Raw genomic sequence first — 21,020 nt, 5'->3', positions numbered from 1 at the left:
CTATGGAAGGAAAGGGAGTGCAGAGCATGAACGACAGCTCGTAAACCTAGACTTAACAAAATGGGGGCTTGATAAGAAATAAAGGACTTGCAAAGGTATTCCTTGGGAGAAGGTGCTTTTATGGCTACCCCAAAGTGGAACAGATGTTTGGGAAGTACTGGGACTTTCACAGTCCATATGTATATGCATATACAGCATATGTGATGTAATGATATGGGTAGATAGCTGTGTGCCTTTAAGGCTAGCCAAGATGAAGTTTGGTTTTGATAGGGAAATTGCAAATAGTAATTGTTATTTGTCTTCATTTTGTACGCATTAAAGTGTGGTTAAGATATGTTGTAATGATGTGGCCATAATAAATTCCACTTCTTCATACATGAGGCCTGTGTCTCAGTGACTGATTTGTAGACTGAGTTTTTAACTTACTTTCCTTAAATTGTAATTTCCCGAATTGTCTTGAATCTTAGTCTTTTGTAATCCGCACTGAACTGCGAAGGCTTTTGCGGTATACAAGATTAATGTGTAATGTAATGACTAAGGTGTAAAAAGGGAGAGATTGGTGGTAAAGGGGGTGACAAGATAGGACAAAAAGGGAAGGAAATACTGGGTGAGAAAGAGTGGGGAAGTTAATTTCTGGTGTCACCTGCCCCGGCTGTGTGAATTTCATCAAATAATGCTTGTTAAATGTCAAAATTGTGCACTCTATCAGTTATGTAATAAAATGAGATGCAAAGCTGCACGGCCCTCATAAAGAGGAGAGCACTGAGAATATGGGTATCATAAGGCTCAATCTTCTTTACAGCCATGAGAAGCTGCAAAGTGTCCTTTTCATCAGGAACAGGAACACAACCCAGTCTCTGGTGTGTTACATCCCCAAGTTTGAAAGCCACTACATTAGAATATAATAGTAGAGAGCTAAGCCAACTTTGCACTTGTAATTTCTAGATGCACAATTTACAGATTAATTTCCTATTTAAAACACCTGACAAAGTTGGATATACCATAGATGATAAAGACTGACATGTAGACTTTATGATACAATTTTAAACAATGCAGTTTTTAGGAAGTTAGAATGGTAGTCCGTAATTAACCCTGATACACATCCATTAAGCATGAATAAATTAGTGCTCACTTTACTTCATAACCAATTACTTACTTATTAGGATTTATTTACCACCTTTTGAAGGAATTCACTCAAGGTGGTAAACAGCAAGTAACAAGTTAATATTTATCAGTCACAGATATAAAGGCAGATTTTAGCTAGCAAAGTACAGGGGAATTGAGACATCCAGGTCGGGAAGTATACAGTTCGAGTAGAATTTTAGAAAAGGACTTTCCAGCATAGAATCTGTTCTAAGATGCATGCAGGGATGGACTTGTACGTGCCAGCTACATGAAGCAGCAGCAACACCCATTTTGCAACTGTGAATCTCTAAAACAACAGTGGGGGCAATGTGATCACATACACATCTAAGTGGCATCACTTACACAGCCGTGATGGTATCTCAGAACATAGACAAGTACGTCTGTAACTTTGGAAGCCTTAACCACAAACAACACAGGTGACCCACAATAACGGCAAGCAAGTGTATGTGAAAGAAAAGCATGTTATATTTAATGGAAGGAAAAAGCCTCAAGGAGCTCCTGAACAACAGGTCTGAAGAGCTACGGTCGATCAAAATGACCTGTACTTCGGTCAATATAATCTGTTCCTCATCATCGGCTAAAAAATCCTTCCTATATCCTTCCATGTTAAACTTCAAAAAATGCAAAAAACGTGCAAGGATTAATATCTCCAAATGTGTACCCAGCAGCTCCAAGCATCAAAGGAATGTAGTTATCTGTTCTGCAGGCACATAATGTGCTCAGTTCAGCACAAAGCTTCAAAATAAAGTACTTAGATTGGATACAGTTGTCTATCCTGCACTCACATATCTCACTCTAGACAATCTCCAGGACTGACGGTAGCCAGAGTTTCACTCCATCAAAACATAATTGAGCAATGCTGCTTCAGGGTCCAAATGGTAAAGGAAAAATGACAGTGTCTCTGCTAAACATTACTGTCCGATGATGATGAACAGATCATATTGACCAAAGTACAGGTCATTTTGATCGACCGTAGATCTTTAGACCCGTTGGTCAGGAGCTCCTTGTTGAGGCTTTTTCCTTCCTTTAAATATAACGTGCTTTTCTTTTCACATACACTTGTTTGCCATTATTGTAGGTCACCTGTGTTGTTTATGGTTAAGACTTTGGATTTTTTTTTACTCCAAATCCACCTTGTTTGCTGTAATTTTGGAAGCTACATAGTTACCTGATGCTAGGAGTCAGCTCAGCCATATTACTGCACACTGAGTGATTATTGCAGGATTAGCATGTGAGCCCGTAGCACCTACAAAATGGGTGGCAGTTAGGGGTCACGCACTAAGTTTTGGTAATGGCTGTACACTAATGGCAACAGCGCAAGGCCATTAATTTGGAAAACAGAAAAACAGCCATTTTCTAGCTGCAGTAAAAGCAGCCTTAGCGCATGGGAAAAACACATGGTAGGATGTACTAAGGCCACTTTTTATTGCAGCTTAGTAAAAGTTCATGTATAGAAATGTACAAGCAGACAGCTGGCCAGACCAAAGTGCATTTAAAAATTGCAGGTTCCAAGTATTTTACTTTAATTATATTGGGGCAGTTTTTAAAGCCTTGGAGACAAGTATAAAGTTCATGAATATTTTTTATCCACAGACTTTCTCTCCTTTTCAAAGGAAATATCTTTCTCTCGAAACGTATTCAGGAAATAGTATGCAGAAGTTGTCATCTGCTTCTTCAGTGGACAGGCTTAATATGAAAAATAACATGCACACTTTTCAAAATGTAAAACTACACACATAATTGCCTTCTCTGCTTTAACTTCACTTAACCTTGCTGCTTTTTCCTGTGGGGAGAAAGTATGCATGCTGTCGATCTCCTTGGTAAAAGGTTATGCCCACTTTCAAAAATTGCCCTTCCTGTGATCATCCTGAGGGCAGTACAGAATAGTGGCACTTAGGCAGTTACATATGAAGACTAAATGCGCTTTGGTTCAGGAGTGAAACTGTTGCAAAGTAGGATTGTATTGGCTGTCCGAAGGGAGATCGTTTCACCAAGGTGGAACCCGTAAAGAGAAAACACATTAATAAGAGAGCATTTGATAGACATTAGGGATAGTAAAAGTGTGATAGAGGGTATACAGAGAAGAGGCGATAGGTCACAATGTGCAAATACCAAAATGAAAAGAAAAAAAAATGGAAATTCTATAAATAGAGCTGAAATTTTGGCACTGAAAAGATTAGTGCTTAGCCAGTATTTTATAAATGGCGCCTAACCTTTATAGAATACCAGAATATGCACAGATCTCTCCTAACTTTGGGCACCAGAATCACGCTTGATAGAAACGGGTGCAAGTCTGGAGCCCAAAGTTAGGCATGGATCGGCCAAATTCTATATCTTGGCACCTAACTTTTGGGAGTTCCCATGCCCCTCTCATGGCCATATCTCCTTTTTGATTGTGCGTGAGAAAGTTAGATACCAAGCTATAGAATGGCATGCAAGGGAGATCCACGCGCAACCTCAATTAGGCACCAGTTAGCACCAATTAAGTGACCAATTCCTGCATATTGCCTCATTAAATTGCTCATGGATCTCAGATCTGTGCACAAATTTTGGCTTGTAAAACTCAGCACATATAGAATCTGGGGGTAAATGCATAAAGTAGTATAAATATTCAGCATTGCAACCATTGTTGAACTTTAATAGAGCAATTCTATAACTTGGCATCTCATGTTAGGTGTAAAGTGTGCACTTATGTTATGGAGTAATAGCACACTGAGCAGAGGGTTTCAACGTATCATCAATGATGACACCCACATCCCTTTCCTGGTCGGTGACTTCTAATATGGAACCTTGCATCATATAGCTGTAGTTTGGGCTCCTCTTTCCTACATGTATCACTGTGCATTTGCTCTCATTAAATGTCATCTGCCATTTGGATACTCAATCTCCCAGTCTCGTAAGGTTCTCTTGTAATTTTTAATAATCCTCTTGTGATTTAACAACTTTGAATAACTTTGTGTCATCAGCAAATTTAATTACCTCACTAGTTACTCCAATCTCTAGATCATTTATAAATATGTTAAAATGCAGTGGTCCCAGCACAGATCCCTGGGGAACCCCACTATCAACCCTTCTCCATTGAGAACACTGACCATTTAACCCTACCAGTTAATGCACAGTCTTACTATTTGATCATTACCTGAACATTGGAAAATGGCTGTGGTTCACCCAATTCTGAAGAAAGTGACACTGGACCCATCGATACCGGCCCATTATTGTCTGATTTCAAATCTCTGTTTCCTGTTAAAATTTTAGACAAAAATTGTTTTTACACAGCTTGCATCCTTTGCTGAAAAAACATTATTCCCCCCCCCCCCCCCACCCCATCCTAGGCAGTCTGGATTCAGGATACATCATAATACCGAGACAGTGATTCACCTGCATTTAGATAAACAAAGTTAGTTTAGTAGTCTCATTAAACTTACCTGCTGCATTCAATTTAGTTCAACCTACATTATTGCTTTCTCATCTTTCTGCATTAGGAATATCTGGGAAGGTCCTAACTTTATCCTCATGTTTATCAAATTGAACCTTTTAGGTGGTCTCTTCACAAATTACCTCTGATAAGAAGACTCTACATTGTGGAGTCCCCCAGGGGTCCATTCTCTCCCCCTTCTTTAATCTGTTTTTAAGCCCATTGGCTATTCTTATAAAAGAAAGAGGAATATCTACATATTTTTACACAGATGATACTTTATTATTCGTCCCAACTGATCCATTTTCTCCTTTAATACGTCCTCTTCAAGATTGTTTAAATGTTGTGGCAGAGTGGACGTGTGAACTTCACTTAGTACTAATCAAGGAAAAACTAGTGACAACGTAGATCACCAGTCACCCTAAGCCATCGGTGACCATTTCCCTCTTTGGTAATATCATTACACCAGTAGACTCCTTTCAATATTTGGGGGTTTCATTGGATTCTAAGTTGTCATTTGTTCCACAGATCTCAGTTATGTATGAGCTGTTTTTTTACATTGCGCTAATTGCGCGCAGACATTTTTTTGAACGAGACGTATTCCATAGTCTCATTTTGTCTCTGCTGATTACCAGACTTGATTATTGTAATATCATTTACTTGGGTCTGCCATGATCACAAGTAAAGAAATTGCACTCAGTTCAAAATATTGCGATAAAATTGTTATATCATGCAAAAAAAAGTCTGATCTTGTTAATCGTTTGTTGAGAGAAAAGCATTGGCTGCTGGTTGAGCAACGAATTACTTACAAGTTATTACTACTTACATTTAAAGCATTTAATATGGGTGCTTCGGACTATTTGGCCACGCTTACAATCCCATACACTCCAGCAAGAGTGTTGCGATCAGTAAATGACTATCGATTAGTCCATCCTGGATCAAAACAAGAGCACCTCGAGTCAACAAGGCTTTTTGTATTACTGCCCCTGCATTGAGGAACAACTTACCACAGGGTATTAGGGTATTACTTCCATCAAAGATTTTAAAAGAACCCTAAAAACATAGGGCTCTGTTTACTAAACCACGCTGTAGGCGCGCTAACTCTAGAGACACCCATATATTCCTATGGGTGTCTCTAGCAATAGTGCATGCTAATTTTTAGCGTGCACCTTAGTAAACAGGATCCTTAGTTATTTGAGCATATCTTTTGAATCATGAGCAATTTGGTGACAGTACCACTCTCCCCGGTTGTTTATCCCTTAGAATTTTTTTTAAATTCCTTTTCTTTTTTGTTGATTGATATCTATTATTTCTTGGTATGAATGCATTGCTATCCTTTGTTGATTGTAGTTCCTTTCTTCTGGTAAACCAACCTTTTGTTAATTTATAGATTGTTCACCACCCTGTTCTGCTTTTCAGTAAGAGTGGTATAGAAAGTCTAAATAAACTGTAAACTGTTCTCTATGTTTTCTATCTTTTAACCAGTTTTTAATCAACAATAGAACACTACCCGTTATCCCATGACTCTCCAATTTCCTCTGGAGTCTTTCATGAGGTACTTTGTCAAATGTCACATGTGGTTGGCAAATTGCCAACCAGGGTTTAAGCATGAATGTCTATAGCCTGTACAGAGTAGTGGGTATGGCTTTGCTTTGTTGGGCAGACTGTATGGACTGTGCCGGTCTGTTTCTGCCATCATTTACTATGTTACTATGTTAATTCACACACAAATTTACCCCCTGTGGAGTGTATGTAAGTTTGTGCATGTGAATTAGCTCAAAATGAGTGGCTATTTTATAAAGGTACGTGAAGGGGCATAATCGAACGGAAACATCTATCTCCATGGGCGTTTATCTCCGAGAACGGGTCCGTGAAGGGGCAGACCGAAGCATATTTTCGAAAAACATGGACGTTTATCTTTTTTTGAGCTGGGCGTTTTTGTTTTTCAGCGATAATGGAAACAGAAAGCGCCCAGCTCAAAAACGAATAACTCCAAGACATTTATTCGTGGGAGGGGCCAGGATTCGTAGTGCACTGGTCCCCCTCACATGCCAGGACACCAACCGGGTACCCTAGGGGGCACTTTTACAAAAAAAAAAAAACAAGGTAAAACAGCTCCCAGGTGCATAGCACCCTTCCCTTGGGTGTTGAGCCCCCCAAATCCCCCTCAAAACCCACTGCCCACAAGTCTACACCATTACTATAGCCCTAAGGGGTGAAGGGGGGCACCTACATGTGGGTACAGTGGGTTTGGGGGGCGGTTTGGAGGGCTCCCATTTACCAGCACAAGTGTAACAGGTGGGGGGGTGGGCCTGGGTCCACCTGCCTGAAGTCCACTGCACCCCCTAATAACTGCTCCAGTGACCTGCATACTGCTGCCAGGGAGGTGGGTATGACATTTGAGGGTGAAAATAAAAAGTTGTGAAACGGCATATTTTGTGGTGGGAGGGGGTTTGTGACCACTGGGGGAGTCAGGGGAGGTCATCCCCGATTCCCTTCAGTGGTCATCTGGTCATTTAGGGCACTTTTTGGGGCCTTATTCGTGGGAAAACAGGGTCCAGGAAAAGTGCCCTAAATTCTCGCTAAAAACGCATATTTTTTTCCATTATCGGCAAAAGGCGCCCATCTCTGATCGCCTGATAACCACGCCCCAGTTCCGCCTTCACCACGCCTTTGACACGCCCCCATCAACTTTGTCCACATCCGCGACAGAGTGCAGTTGAAAACATCCAAATTCAGCTTTCGATTATACCGCTTTATTCGTTTTTGTGAGATAAACGTCTATCTCCCGATTTGGGTCACAATATAGGCGTTTTTCTATTTCGATTATAAGCAGGATAGGGACCTATGCCTTTATAAAACAGGTGGCTTTTTGAACATTTCACCTAGGTGCTATTTCTGAAAATTATGACTCTCCCCCCCCCCCCCCCCCCCCCATGTCTATGGTAAAAAATGTTTTGTAGGAAAGGGATTTCTTTTACAAAGAAGTGGTAAGCCCACTGCGGGCTTACCCCATGCTAGTCTTGAGTTGGTGCCAATGGTAATTCCAGCACCAGTGCATGCCACTTCTTGTGCTGGGTAAAATGGGGCTGTAATTTTTAGCGCAGCAATAACCCAGTAGTAATCGGGCAGCATCGTACTATACCCGGTTACCACTGGGTTAGCGCAGGAGCTGTTACTGCCACTTCAGTGGGTGGTGGTAGGAGGTCCTCCTCGCATGGCCATGAAGTAAAAGCAATTTTAGGGGCCCTTTTAATAAGCCACAGCAAAACGTGGCCTGCGGCCATGCGAGCACGTCTTTTGGGTGCGTGCTGTGCCAGTTTTTGCCAAGTCCTGGAGAAAGAGCCTTTTTTAAAGGGCCGGTAAATGGCCTTGTGGCAAAATAAAAACCAGCACACATCCATTTTTGGCTTAAGACGTTACCACCATCCATTGACTTAGTAGTAAGGTCTCACACGCTACCCGGGTGGTAGGCATGCAGTTTACTGTCAGGTAAGCGCCACATGGTAGAAAATATTTTCTACCGCATGGTTTCGACGTAAGCCAAATTCAGAATTAGCGCCCGGGGCACACGGTAGCCGGGCGGTAATGCTGTTTTTGCGCATGCTGAACACATGTAGGTTGTTACGCACCTTTGTAAAAGGGCCCCTTACTGCATGGGCATGGCTACTTACAGCCTTTTTTACCCACTGCGGTAAAACGGGCTGCAGCATGCAGCAAAAATGGCCTCTGCCACTAGCACAGGGCCCTTTTTACTGCAGATTGGTAAAAAAGACCCCTGAATGTTGAAAACTAGCTTTTAAATTTAAAATTAATTCTAATAATTACATTTTAAGAACTTTTATTAGGAACTACATTTCTCTCTTACAAAATGACAAAGCTTATTGCATAAGAGATGCTATATATCTGTGTGTGTGTGCATCCATAGATTACTGTCTTACTTTTTGATGAACTGAGGTGTATTATATGCCAAAAAACAAAACCCCAAACAACCGCTCAAAGTCTAAAAAATCCTCTTTGCCTCCCCCCACCCCACCCCAGTGATTTTTTTTTTTCTGAATTAGCTAGAAAGGAAATGGCTGTTTATGTGCTTAATCCATAATCTTATTCTGGTTAGTATTTTCTGTCTCCTTCATCCCTCCTAGTGAATGGGGCCTCTGAATATGCTATTTGTCAAAAATCTTCTGTGGTCCAAAACATCTCCCAAAAAAGTTGTATTTTAATATTGTATTCACAATTCGGAGGTTTGAATATTGTGGGAAAAGGTTTCACTGGCATCCTCTCTCGCCATTAAAGTGCTTCCCATCTGAATAGGAGCTGCCAAAGTATGTGATATCCTGCGGAGCAAGAGGATGAGGACATAGACTGCAGTGAAGCTGAACAGTTTGCACTTCCTAGCAGTGACACACAACATCCATCTTCCAAGAGGCAGTCCAGAATACATGAAAATAAAAACTCTCTGAAAAGAACAAAAGAGGAATTATCTTTCTTTTTCTTCCCCCCACCTCATTCGTCCTAAGTCCCTTCAGTATGAATATTTCTCTCATGCATTGACATTTCAGCTGCTGGTAGGCTCTTTTTTTTTTCAGTGAAGGTTAAAGAGAAAAGTATGAACACTGAAATATTGAAATGAAAATGAGTTTTGCTAGTGTTCACAGAAGCTCAGAATATACGCTTAATTTGATCTCAGCTGCAGTTCTCTGTGCCTCGTATTGAACAACAGAGAGCCAACTGTGCAGTCCCGCAGTGAACCTTTGTTTTGATTGTATCATGTATGTTGCTTGTGTTTTATATCATGCACGACATTAATAAGCAGCAATATGAGGTCACATGTCAGTTGGAAACCCTAGAAGAAAAAAAAAAACCAGAGTTAGTAATGACACAGTGAGATGTCATGTCATAATTTAACTTAATTTGTGATGATCTATTTCTTTTTTTTTAGAGTTGCAAAGATAGACATGCAATAATTCTGGAAGCTAAAGCATTATAAATAAACTTAGATGTGCATTATTCTTTCCAGTGCTGTTACTTCATATATTAAATGTTGTATAACATTAGTAGATGGAAAAACCCAGGAATCATGTCTCCCCTTCATTATTTTTCAAGTGAAGGCCACATTGGATCTATTGAAGCTGGAGCTTGGCTGACAAAATGTTCCCATGAAAAGTTGAGGGCCAGTGACACTACCAGCAGGCACAGTCTAATGCTACACTGACCCACCAGTCTCTCTATTTCGTTTTATTATTAAAGCATTTTTTTATTGATATGCAAAGTATGCAGCAAAACAATACATAATGCAAATGCAAAGAACCATGTCAAAACAATCAAATAAAGGCCCAAGGCCTGAATTCTTATGGCCTCAAACCCTGACCAAAAATACCCCCACCACCACCCGTCAGCAATCCCATGGCTTACCTCTCCTCCCATATAGCTGTGAAGGAATCCAAAGACCTTGAAATTTGTTAAGAAGTGGGCCACAAGCAGTAGGTGAGATGGAAACAACCAACTAGCCCCCCCCCCCCCCCCCCCCCTCATTTCATCTCTGTCTCAAACATCTCTCATCACCACTATTACCCTCACCCTGTCCCGGCAGTTTCTGTAAAATAAATAAATGTTTTATACAGTTTAGCAGTGTGCAGTTTATATGAACAGATCAGCAACTAAATGAAAATCCTGTTTATCCTTAGTATAAAATATACTTAAGAAAGTCATTACATTTTGGTGACAATTTTTTTACTGCTTATACTACCCCCGGGAGTGCTAGCTTGTTTTCAGAATGATAGCCTTGCATGTGCTTTGCCTCTTCCAACCTCTCTCTGCACCCCCCTCCCATTTTTTTCTCAGACTAAATTAAGCTTTGTAAATTGCCCTCTTTTAAGTAGAGTCTTCCCTGAAGGACTTGGAAAGGGAAAGGATGGATGGGATGGGATTTGATATACTGCCTTTCTGTGGTTACAATCAAAGTGGTTTACCAAATTATATACAGGTACTTATTTTATACCCAGGGCAATGGAGGATTAAGTGACTTACCCAGAGTCACAAGGAGCTGGAATGGGAATCAAACCAAATTCCATTGGTTCTCAGGCTGCTACACTAACCATTAGGCTGCTACTCTACTCCTCCACCACACAAATGTGTAAGGAGTAGCCTAGTGGTTAGTGCAATGGCCTGGGGAACTGGGTTCGATTCCCACTCAGTTCCTTGTGATGCTGGGCAAGTCACTTAACCCTCCATTGTCCTGGGTATAAAATAATTCCCTGCATCCGCTTTGATTGTAACCACAGAAAAGCGATATATCAAGTCCCACTCCTTTTCCTTTCAGAAATTGCAGCCCTCCAATAAGGGGGTAATTCTATAACTGTGCACCATCATCTACTGTACGTTCTAAGCAGCTGATAAGAACATTTTGTATAAAGGAAAGTAGGGAATGATGTTGGGATCCAGAATCCTGGCTAATCAGTTACACATGTTGTACTTTCAAGCATTCACAAGTTAGTCAAACCTTGGATTGTCTTGCTTCATCTTCATCACTCCCTACTATTATAACATTTGAACCACATATAACTTAAATACTACTACTTCAACATTAGCAGCTGGGTCCATTGCAGCCCATAAAACAGCCTGGCTGAGAGCATCAAACCTATGAGAGAATCTCCACAATCACCTTGCAGATGCTCCCTGTCTAGGATAAAATCTCTTCAGGGACAAGGTTAAAGATGAGGTTTCTCAGGTCAAGGATGACTGTCCTATTATCAGAGTCCTCATCTGATTATAGGTAAACACATTTTAATTATCCTCAATGTGCTTTTAATTACCAGCAGTATATCCAGTTCTGTTACAAGAGGAAGTATCAGCCATACTCTCATCAACCTCAATCTCATTCAGCATCCTAGCTTAATTATCAGTGTTCCAGGCCCAAAGAAAGGAAACCTCAGCCTTCCACTTCTGCATCCCCTACAAAATCAGCACTTAGTTTTTGACAATTTACTCGCAGGATACTGCCTTCATTTTTTTTCAGGAAGCATGGATTTATGAGTTCTCAGAATAATACATCACAGTTACCAAATAAATTTCTTTCGACATCCACAATTGGTACCTCCCTAAGAGATCCACCATCCTCCTCCCTAGTCCAAATTACTAGAAGAAGAAGTTCAAGCACTATTACAAGCCAATACCATAGAAAAAGTCAATCCTCAACATCACAGTCAGTTCACAGTCAGGGGTTTTATTCCTGCTACTTTCTGATTCTATACTGGACCTCATACAATTACATTTTTACATAAAAAAAGAAGGGCAATCAAGGTTCAGTCTGATTACTTGGTATTTCATAAAAGACTGAAAACAATCCTCTTTGAGAAGTTTCTGTCCATTGATGGAGTATCTTAGTTTGCAACTGGCTATCAATGGTCTATATTTGATATTTTGTTTATGGCTTTGTAAACCTTGTCTGTTGTTTATTTACTGTTAGCCACTTTGAACTAGAGTATGTATGGAATAATGTAGGGTATAAATGTCTAAATAACTAACTAACGGGCTCATTTTCAAAAGAGAAGGACGCCCATCTTTCGACACAAATTGGAAGATGGACGTCCTCACAGGGTCATCCAAATCGGTATAATCGAAAGCCAATTTTGGACGTCCCCAACTGCTCTAGTGTTTATCACATGCTTATTTTTATTGTGCGCTAAAAACGCTATTTCACCTGTGTAAAAGGCCCACCTTGTGTGTCTGCATTATTCTGCTGTCCATGGAGAACCCCTATTACAGGTAAGCAGCTACTCTTTGCAGAGCTCTCAGGCCTTTGTGGAAAAAACTGTTTTGAGAGCTTGCCAGGGGGAGTGGATTTGTGGTTTCTCTAGTGTTAGGCTCCAAGTTGAGATTGCTTCCTGCTGATGCTGCAATGATGACAGCAGGACAACTGCTGCCGCCAGCACATACCAATGACATTGGCACTATTGAAGGAGTGGGAATTTTCCCTCAGGAGACTGCTGGATGGGAGAGAACTACTTAAAGAGTGCTATGGTCTTCAGCCACCATGGAATCTCAGAGTCAACAGTGGGAACAAATCTTGGTTATTCTAGAAAAAGGTTTTGTGAATGGGAAGATGAATGAGATATTGTCTCAGGATTTCTTGCAGGTGAAATCGAAGGAATTTTAATTTCTGGTAAAATTCTGGTAAAATTCTTTTGGGGCAGTTGCTTTCTGGTAAATGTTTGCAGAAATCCTCATTGTTTTAATTTAGAACTTTTGAGGGAATAGAACATTGAACTGGACTCCACTTTATCTTCCCAAGTACAGTGTTTTGACAAAGCTGTCATTTAGAGCTCATTTTAAAGCTTTGGCTAGCATCGTTTGGATGATTTGGAATCTGTTCTAATGGTGATGCAAGAGACTGAGACTGTGATGATTGGGAATAATACAAATCTAATTTAAACCTTAGAAATTTGGAGAGTGTGATAAGGCACAAGAATTTGCACTTTATCAATTTTTCAAAAGTAATTTTGGAAAATTCTTTATCGTTGCTTCAGCATTATTTATTGAAAGTCTTGAAATTCCCAAGCAGTCTTGCTCTTCTTTTGCCAGGTTGTATTGTAAGTTGGCTCAAGTTGTGGGAGCTGATTTAGTTTTTTGTTTTTTGAACCTGGCCCAAGCTCTGACAAGTGATGAAACTGTACAGAAATTGCCAATTTTGTGTTTGAATGTGTTAGAGACTGGGTGCACCAATTTTGTTTTGTTTTTTAAAGGGGGAGTTAGAGGGGGAACTGGGAGTGGAGAGGGAAGGGGATGGAGAGACACCATTCCTGAATTGTGAAATTATGACTTCCTGATTTGGTTTGAGCTACTTAGAAAGGGGAGTGGAAATTTCTTTCATTAAGGCCTAAGTTTGTAGCTTGAAGGCCTTTTTTGGATGGACTTCCCATGTAAGTGTGTGATTAAATGCCAGTCTAATAAGCATGTTTATCATGGTCCTTAATATTTTATTTTTTAAAGATTTTAAAATACCCAAAGCTGTTACTTTGACTCCCTCTTATGTTATGTCCTTTCCAGGTCAATTACCTCTATTTGTTGTACTTGCTCAGCTGGCTGACCTTTGGGTATTTTTTTTTCCTGTGTTGGTATTAGCCTTGAGTTTGTCTGGTAATTTTTCTCCATTTTTAGGGTATTTTCTCTGATTCTGAGTCCTGAGATAATAAGTTTAATTTGTGTAGTTTCATAATTGGCTGTTTCATATAACTCATTGGTGCTGTGCATGATATTAATTTATTCTGCAAATTTATTTATTTATTTAACAAAAGGCAAATGTATGCATGCTGATTTAAATTTAACCTCACTGCCTGACCGGACCTCAGGACGGATCATGCAAGAAGTCATAAGAGCAGAGGGACTAAGAAGGGATGATTAGGCGGGTTGGAGGAGACAGAACATGAGAAAGTGTCACGAGAGGGGAGATAGAATGGAAAGTTGTTGAGAAGGGCTCCTGAAGGGAGAAGATGGGGATTGTGGGGAGACAACCTGAAAAGGGATCATTGAGACACATAAGAAGGAATCAGAGAAGGAGCCAAGAAGGGGACAAGGAGTGAGAGTCTATGGTGTGGGAACCAAATGGATGCAAGGATTAAACTCTCTAACTGTTCTGCAGTTAATTTTTGCATTACCTGCCCACACTGCCTACTATTATTTGTTCTATTTTTCTTCAGTTGAATGCAATGGGTTTTCTACTAGTTTAACACTAAAATCTTCTAACTGATTACATTCTTTGTAAATTTTAGTGACTTGACTTCACATTTCTGATATGTCTGTAAAAGAGAGCTTATTTGCTCTGTGTAACATGTTGCAGCTTCTGGTAAATATGTGTGGTTTAACTAGCTGTCAGACCATATGGTCTGCAATTTTTGTCATGCCTCAGCTGGTGTTGCCTCCTTAAAGTGTTATGTGACCTTTCATTGTGTTTCAAGCCAAAAGACATCTTGTGGAACAAGGCAAAGCATCCACTTCTTGCCCCATTGCAGTTAAGCATTTCTTTGCAGCTGCTGCTTATACTATAGATCTAACGGCCCTCACTGTTTTAGGTTTTGAAGGTTTTATTTTTTTAATATAATCTCCTACACAACATCATGTAGCAGTTTTTTTTCAGTAAGAAAGGCCACTCAAATCTGAAAAAGCATGTTTAACAGAGTAGCATTTTAACAATTAATTATTATGGCATCAGCACGTTTTTTTCTGTATTAACACACTTTAGGGGAGGATGTTATCAATAAAGGCTACTGTTGAGTTGGATTATTTCACCACAAGCCGGGATATTTTTGCACAGGGTCTCATTGTATAAAATGAGACCCTGTGCTAAAATAACCTGACTTAACAGTAGCCTGCATTGATAACTCCCCCTCCCCCACCTTAAGGGAGCATTCTATAAATGGCATCCAAAGTTAGGCGCCAGGAAGATCTGCACTAAACTAGTACTCTGCAAAGGGTCTGCATGGAGTGCCTTTTAAAGAATACCAGCAAAGGGGCCCTTTTACTAAGCCGCATAAGCGTCTAAATGCACCCAACGCGTGCCAAAATGGAGTTACCTCCTGGCCACCACACGGCACTTGCGATAATTTCATTTTTGGCATGTGTCCAATACGCGCGTCCGAACAATAGTTTTTATTTTTGAACGTGCGTATCATACGCACGCCAAGTGGCATTTCACCCACATAGATCATTACTGCCCATTACCGTGTGAGACTTTACTGCTAGGTCAATGGCTGGCAGTAAAGACTCAGACCTAAAATGGACGTGTGCCAATTTTGATTTGCTGCATGTCCATTTTTGGCAAAAATTTAAAAAAAAAACCATTTTTTGCAGGCGCGCTGAGAAATGGATCTGCGCACGCCGAAAACACGTGCCTACATTACCACAGGCCATTTTTCAGTGAACCTTGGTAAAAGGACCCCTTAGTGTCAATCTCATGCCTAACTTTGGGCACAGCACTTGCACCTGCCAAAAACTGATGTAAGTGCTGGTGACCAACTAATGGAAGTTAGACTTGCAAATTATATTATTCTATAACATTGTGCCTAAATCCTGGGAATGCCCCCGCCCATACTCTTCCTATCGCTATGCCTCCTGTTAAGTTGTGCACTACGAATTCTAGGTGTGCTGTTATAGAATTGGGTGTGGAGCAGATCTGCACTTAACTCCCATTATAGGCAATTAAGGGGCCCTTTTACCAAGCTGTGGCAAAAGGGGACCTGCGCTGGCGTAGGTTCGTGTTCTTGACACACATTGAGGCTTCCTTTTACCACAGTGGGTAAAAGGTAGGTCTTTCTTTTTTAAAGAAATGATCATGCGGCAAGTGAAGCACTTGCTGCTCAGCCATTTGGGGGGGGGGCTTACCGCCACCCATTGGGGTGGCGGTAAGGGCTCCTGCGCTAACCTGGTGGTAACTGGGCAGCATGCATCACTGCCTGATTACCGCTGGGTACACACCAGTGCTACAAAAATAAATATATTTTTGTAGTGCCAGATATGACAGCGCACTGGGGGTGGGAACTACCGCAGGGCTGCTGCGGTAGCCCAGTGGTAGTTCCTTTTTAGCGAATGGTAAACCCACGTTGAGCTTACTGCTGCTTTGAAAGAGGGGTCCTTAGTGCCTGCTAACACCAATTATTGATCAACACCTATTTAACTAGTTTGCGCATGGATCTGCGTTCCGCACCCAAATTTCCAGAACAAAATTTAGCAAACCTATATAGAATCCAGGGTTAATGTTCTAAGGGGTCCTTTTGTTAAGCTGCGCTAAAACGTGGTCTGTGGTATCAACATGGGGCTTTCCCACGCACTGAGGCCACTTTTAGAGCGGCAGTAAAATGGCCACATTTTCCATTTCTTCAAAATGTCCATGCACTAATTTCCTCATTACTGTAGGAACCCTAACCTCCTAGTAAATGTGTCAGTAACAGCTCCGCACTAACCACATGCTAATCGATTAGCGTGTAGCGATGCAGCTGCACTCACCAATTAGCGTTGGGCACACCTACTCCTTCCCCCAAACACACCCCTAGCACTAAAAAATATCTACTATTTTTTAGTGCACGGGTAGTGTGCACCAAACACAAAACTACCATGGGGCACCTGAGCACACCCTGCGGTAGTGGATTTTAACCTTCGGAACTGCTCAAGGAACTCATTTAGGTTATTAAGTAGCAGGTCGTTCTTCTTCCAAAGTGGAGACACCCATGCAAGGACTTGGCCAGACAGTAGGGAAATGATATAGGCCACTTGGGCTCTATCAAAAATGAAATTCCTTGCCTGGAGCTTGAAGATTGTCTGGCATTGATCGAGAAACTCCCTACAGATTTTAGAGTTCCCGTCATACTGGGTTGGAAGAGCCAGCTAGATTCCAGATGTTGCAGGGGCAGCTACCAGAGCAGTGCTGGCCACTGAATGGGGAGGAGCAGTGGCCTGTGGTGCTGCAGACCTCTGTAGGTAGTCCATACACAGGGTCAGATTCTGGACTGCCCCAGAGAATTGCTGGAGTTGGAGAACCAGCTGTTGAAGCAACTGCAAGGTCGGTGACTCGTTTGAGTTAATGGACTTTGGAATCTGTCACCAGTCTAGATGGGTGAGCCCTTGTTGTCTGTGTGGCTGTAGTATTTGGACAGTGTTGTGAGTTATAGACTGGGAATGTATGATTGGACAGGCTGAACGTGTTGTAATAGTGCGATTTTCGGTGTATTCTGTGAAAGTCATGTAGACTGGACTACGGAAACTTCCTTTTTTTTTCTTTTTTGCATTTAATATTAATGTCCTCCTATGTTGTCCAGCAGGGCAGATATGTTGTTGGGATCAGTGAATTTTTGCTGCTGTCCTGGTAGTTGTTGGGACCAGTGACTTTGTTCCTGTCCTGGTAGTTTATTAATTAATATTTTCTTCATTGTGCAGGTAACAGTATTCTGGTGATAAGAGAACCCTTTCCATTGGTGCTGCCCTGTATGCCTTTTGTTGGCCCACCATTGAGGAGAATAATTTCTAATAAGTTTTGAATATAATAGAGGGTGATCTTGGAATTCATCCCCAGGCAGTTTATACCTAGATGATATTTTTATTAGGATTTTCTCCCTTTCTAGAGGTATATTCTGCAAACATGATTTACTGACCCTTAGGCTTGGGGAGCTGCTTCAAACATTTATCTCTTCAGTGGCCATGTCTGGAACATCTATGGAGGCCTTGCTCATAGTGTTAGAAAGTCTGGTAAGAATCCCAAACTCATTCAGTATCATAAGCCAATTAGGTTCTTAAATCCAGGCTAAAGGCCTACCTGTTTGATGCTGCTTTCGAATCCTGACTTGTAACTTTTATCTTACCCTTATGTGTCCTTCTGTCTGTCCTTCCCTTATCCTTTTTGGTCCTGTCTGTTTGTCCTGATTTAGATTGTAAGCTCTTTTAAGCAGGAACTATCTTCTTCATGTTCAATTGTAAAGTGCTGCGTACAACTGGTAGCACTATAGAAGTGATTTATAGTAGTATAGAAGTGATTTATAGTTAAATGTAGATGTCATGATCTATGCTAAAATTCATGCATCCCACCTAAAATGATGTGAAAAATTACACCCCCCGCCGATGTCCCCAATTATTGCATATATGTCATACTGAATAATTTATGATCTTTAAACAAAATATTAGACAAAGGAAACCTGACTAAGAGGCTCATTTTCAAAAGAGAAAAACATCCAAAAAGTGCCATAAAGCACCATTGGGACAGATTTATTCTCAAAACGTCCAAATCAGTCTTTTCAAAACCTGTTTTGCAGAAATTGATTTATGTATTTCGTCTGCAGTGTGCCCAAATCACAAGGGGGCGTGTTGGGGCATTTCAAAGGCGGGATTAGGGTATGCCTAACACTCGGATGTTTTACAGCCATGATGGAACAAAACCAAAATGTCTAGGGTAAAAACTTACGTTTTGGTCTAGGCCTGTTTTTCTAAAGAATAAGACATAAAAAGGTGTCCTAAATGACCAGATTACCACTGGAAGGATTCAGGGATGACTTCCTTACTCCTCCAGTGGTCACTGACCCTCTCCCACCCCCCAAAAATGTGAATAAAAATAATACTCACCAGCATCTATAAAGGTCTCAGATGTGATAGCCAAGTCCAGTAGAGCAGCATGCAGGTCCCCAGAGTAGTGTAGTCAATGTCAATATAGGCTTATTAATCACAATTTCCCTACACTGAGGGTTCAATGCAATGTACAGTTAAATTAGAAAGACATTCAAGGTAACATCATGACATAAGCAACCAAAGCAGAAATAGTTTAGTAACAGCGTTCAAAAAAGTAAGTTTAATATCTTATGAAATTTAAGGTAGTCTCTCTCAATCCTAATGCACTGTGAGAGAGAGTTCCATAATGGAACAATCACAACCAAAAAATTATGTTAAATAATTTTTGAAATTTCGTCTTACGAAAACATGTAGAACGTAGAATCAGTTGATTGACCAATCGTGAGGAAAATCCAAATAAAGAATTAGAAACTGTGATTATCAGAAGACAGAAGACGTGGTACAGTATGCAATTCAACTTCATTATATACTTTAAGATACTAGTGTATCTATTTATCTTGAAGATTAATTGCACCACAGTATTCTGAATAAGCTGTAATTTGTAAAGATATGTAGAGTATAATCCCAGATATAATACATTACAGTAATCAAGATGAGGAAGTATCGTTATCTGAACTATAAGTGCACATGGCTCCTTTGTAAAGAATGATCTAATCAGTTTCAACTGCCTTAATTTAAAGAGTGTCTTTCTCCAGAAATAACTAACCTGTGGACCATAAGATAAGGAGGAGTCCAAAATCACTCTGAGTACCCGAGACTCAGTTTCTATTGATAAAATTCTATAGTTTGGCAGTATTATAGGAGAAGATATTGTTGTATCAGATTTATTGAACCATAAAACTTTGGTCTTATTAGGACTCAATTTTAGACAAAGCCCATTCTTGGATCCTCATTATCCCAGAATTAATGTTTTCCGACAAATCAAAAATAATCAAGGGTACAGGCAATAAAAATAATATATTGTCTATGGAAGATAGCAACAACTCTCCCGGTTTCAGTTTAAGAAGCCCTAAAGAAGACATAAAGAAATTAAACAGTAACGGTGAGAGTGATGAGCCCTGAGGGACTTCACACTCCAGTGACCAAAATCCTGATAACTCCCCTTTCTGATGAACACAGTAATATTGATTCTTCAAAAAATCCGTAAACCAATTAAGAAGTGGTCCTGAGATACCAATATTTGCTAATCTATCAAACAGTATCATATGAGCTGAGATATCAAACTAGCAAAATCATTTGCTCCCCTGCACTCAGTTAGTTGTGGTGCAGTGCACTGTAGACAGGTGGACCCAGGCCCATACCTCCTCCTACCTATTACACAAGTGGTGGAAACTTTAAGCTCTCCAAAACTTACCAGAAACTCACTGTACCCATATATAGGTGCCCACTTCACCCATAAGAGCTATTGTAGTGGTGTACAGTTGAGGGTAGTGGGTTATGGGTGGGTTTTGGAGGGCTCAGCAGACAAGATAAGGGAGCAACAGTGAGATGTGTACTTGAGAGCATTTGTATGAAGTTCACAACAATGCCCCCTAGGGTGCCCCATTGCTCTACCGGGATGTCTGTGGGACCAGTCTGCTAAAAATGCTGGCCCCTCCTACATCCAAATGGCTTAATTTTGTGCGTTTTTGACTTGTATATTTTTTATTTGAAAATGGCCTAAAAAATAAACACAAAAAGCAGAAAACCTTGTTCGAAATAGTATTTTTGGAAAAAAAATAAAGACGTTTTTATTTTTTAGAAAATGAGTATATTTTCTATTTGGATTTGGTACATTTAGTGCAAAGAGCCTTATTCTATAAAGGTTATGTGCCTAAATTTACGTTCCTAAAATTAATGCTCCTAAATTACGAGCGTAATCTATTTTGGAGCATAGATTAGACTCTGGGCATAACACAAAATATCATCTGCATTTGAGAGACAGAATACCCCTAAGTTGAATAACAATTTACCTAAAGGGCTAAGAAAAATGTTGAACAGCAAAGGAGACATTAATGAGCCCAACAATCTCCTGCTGAATATTGCCAGATAGCCAGTTAAGTGCCATTTAAATGGCCAGGAGCCATTCCTGGCCGGTTAAATGATTTTAAATATTGGATGGTATAGATTTCACACACTAAAGGTTATAAAATACTAAGTACAATTATGCATATGACTGCAAATTAGTTCCCATTAACACCAATTATCACTGATAATTGGTTGTTACTACTAATCAGATAATTTGTCAGTTAACTTAGGCACATAACTGTAAGCATTTTATAATGTGTGTGCAGTTTTGTGTGCATAAAGTGTGAGCATAAAGTTGTGCATGCATGATTGTAGAAAGAAGAGAAACGTGCTTGATTGCTGTCAG

General features: G+C 40.4%; 1 protein-coding gene across 1 annotated transcript in view; it reads left to right on the top strand.

The window, feature by feature from the left end:
• Window positions 1-21,020, top strand: part of AGMO (alkylglycerol monooxygenase) — a 441,192-nt gene that overhangs the window by 134,549 nt on the left and 285,623 nt on the right.

The sequence above is a fragment of the Microcaecilia unicolor genome, chromosome 1 (assembly GCF_901765095.1).
Source record: "Microcaecilia unicolor chromosome 1, aMicUni1.1, whole genome shotgun sequence".
NCBI lineage: Eukaryota > Metazoa > Chordata > Amphibia > Gymnophiona > Siphonopidae > Microcaecilia > Microcaecilia unicolor.
The sequence above is the reverse complement of the archived record's forward strand: the minus strand, read 5'-3'. Positions and strand labels throughout refer to the sequence as shown.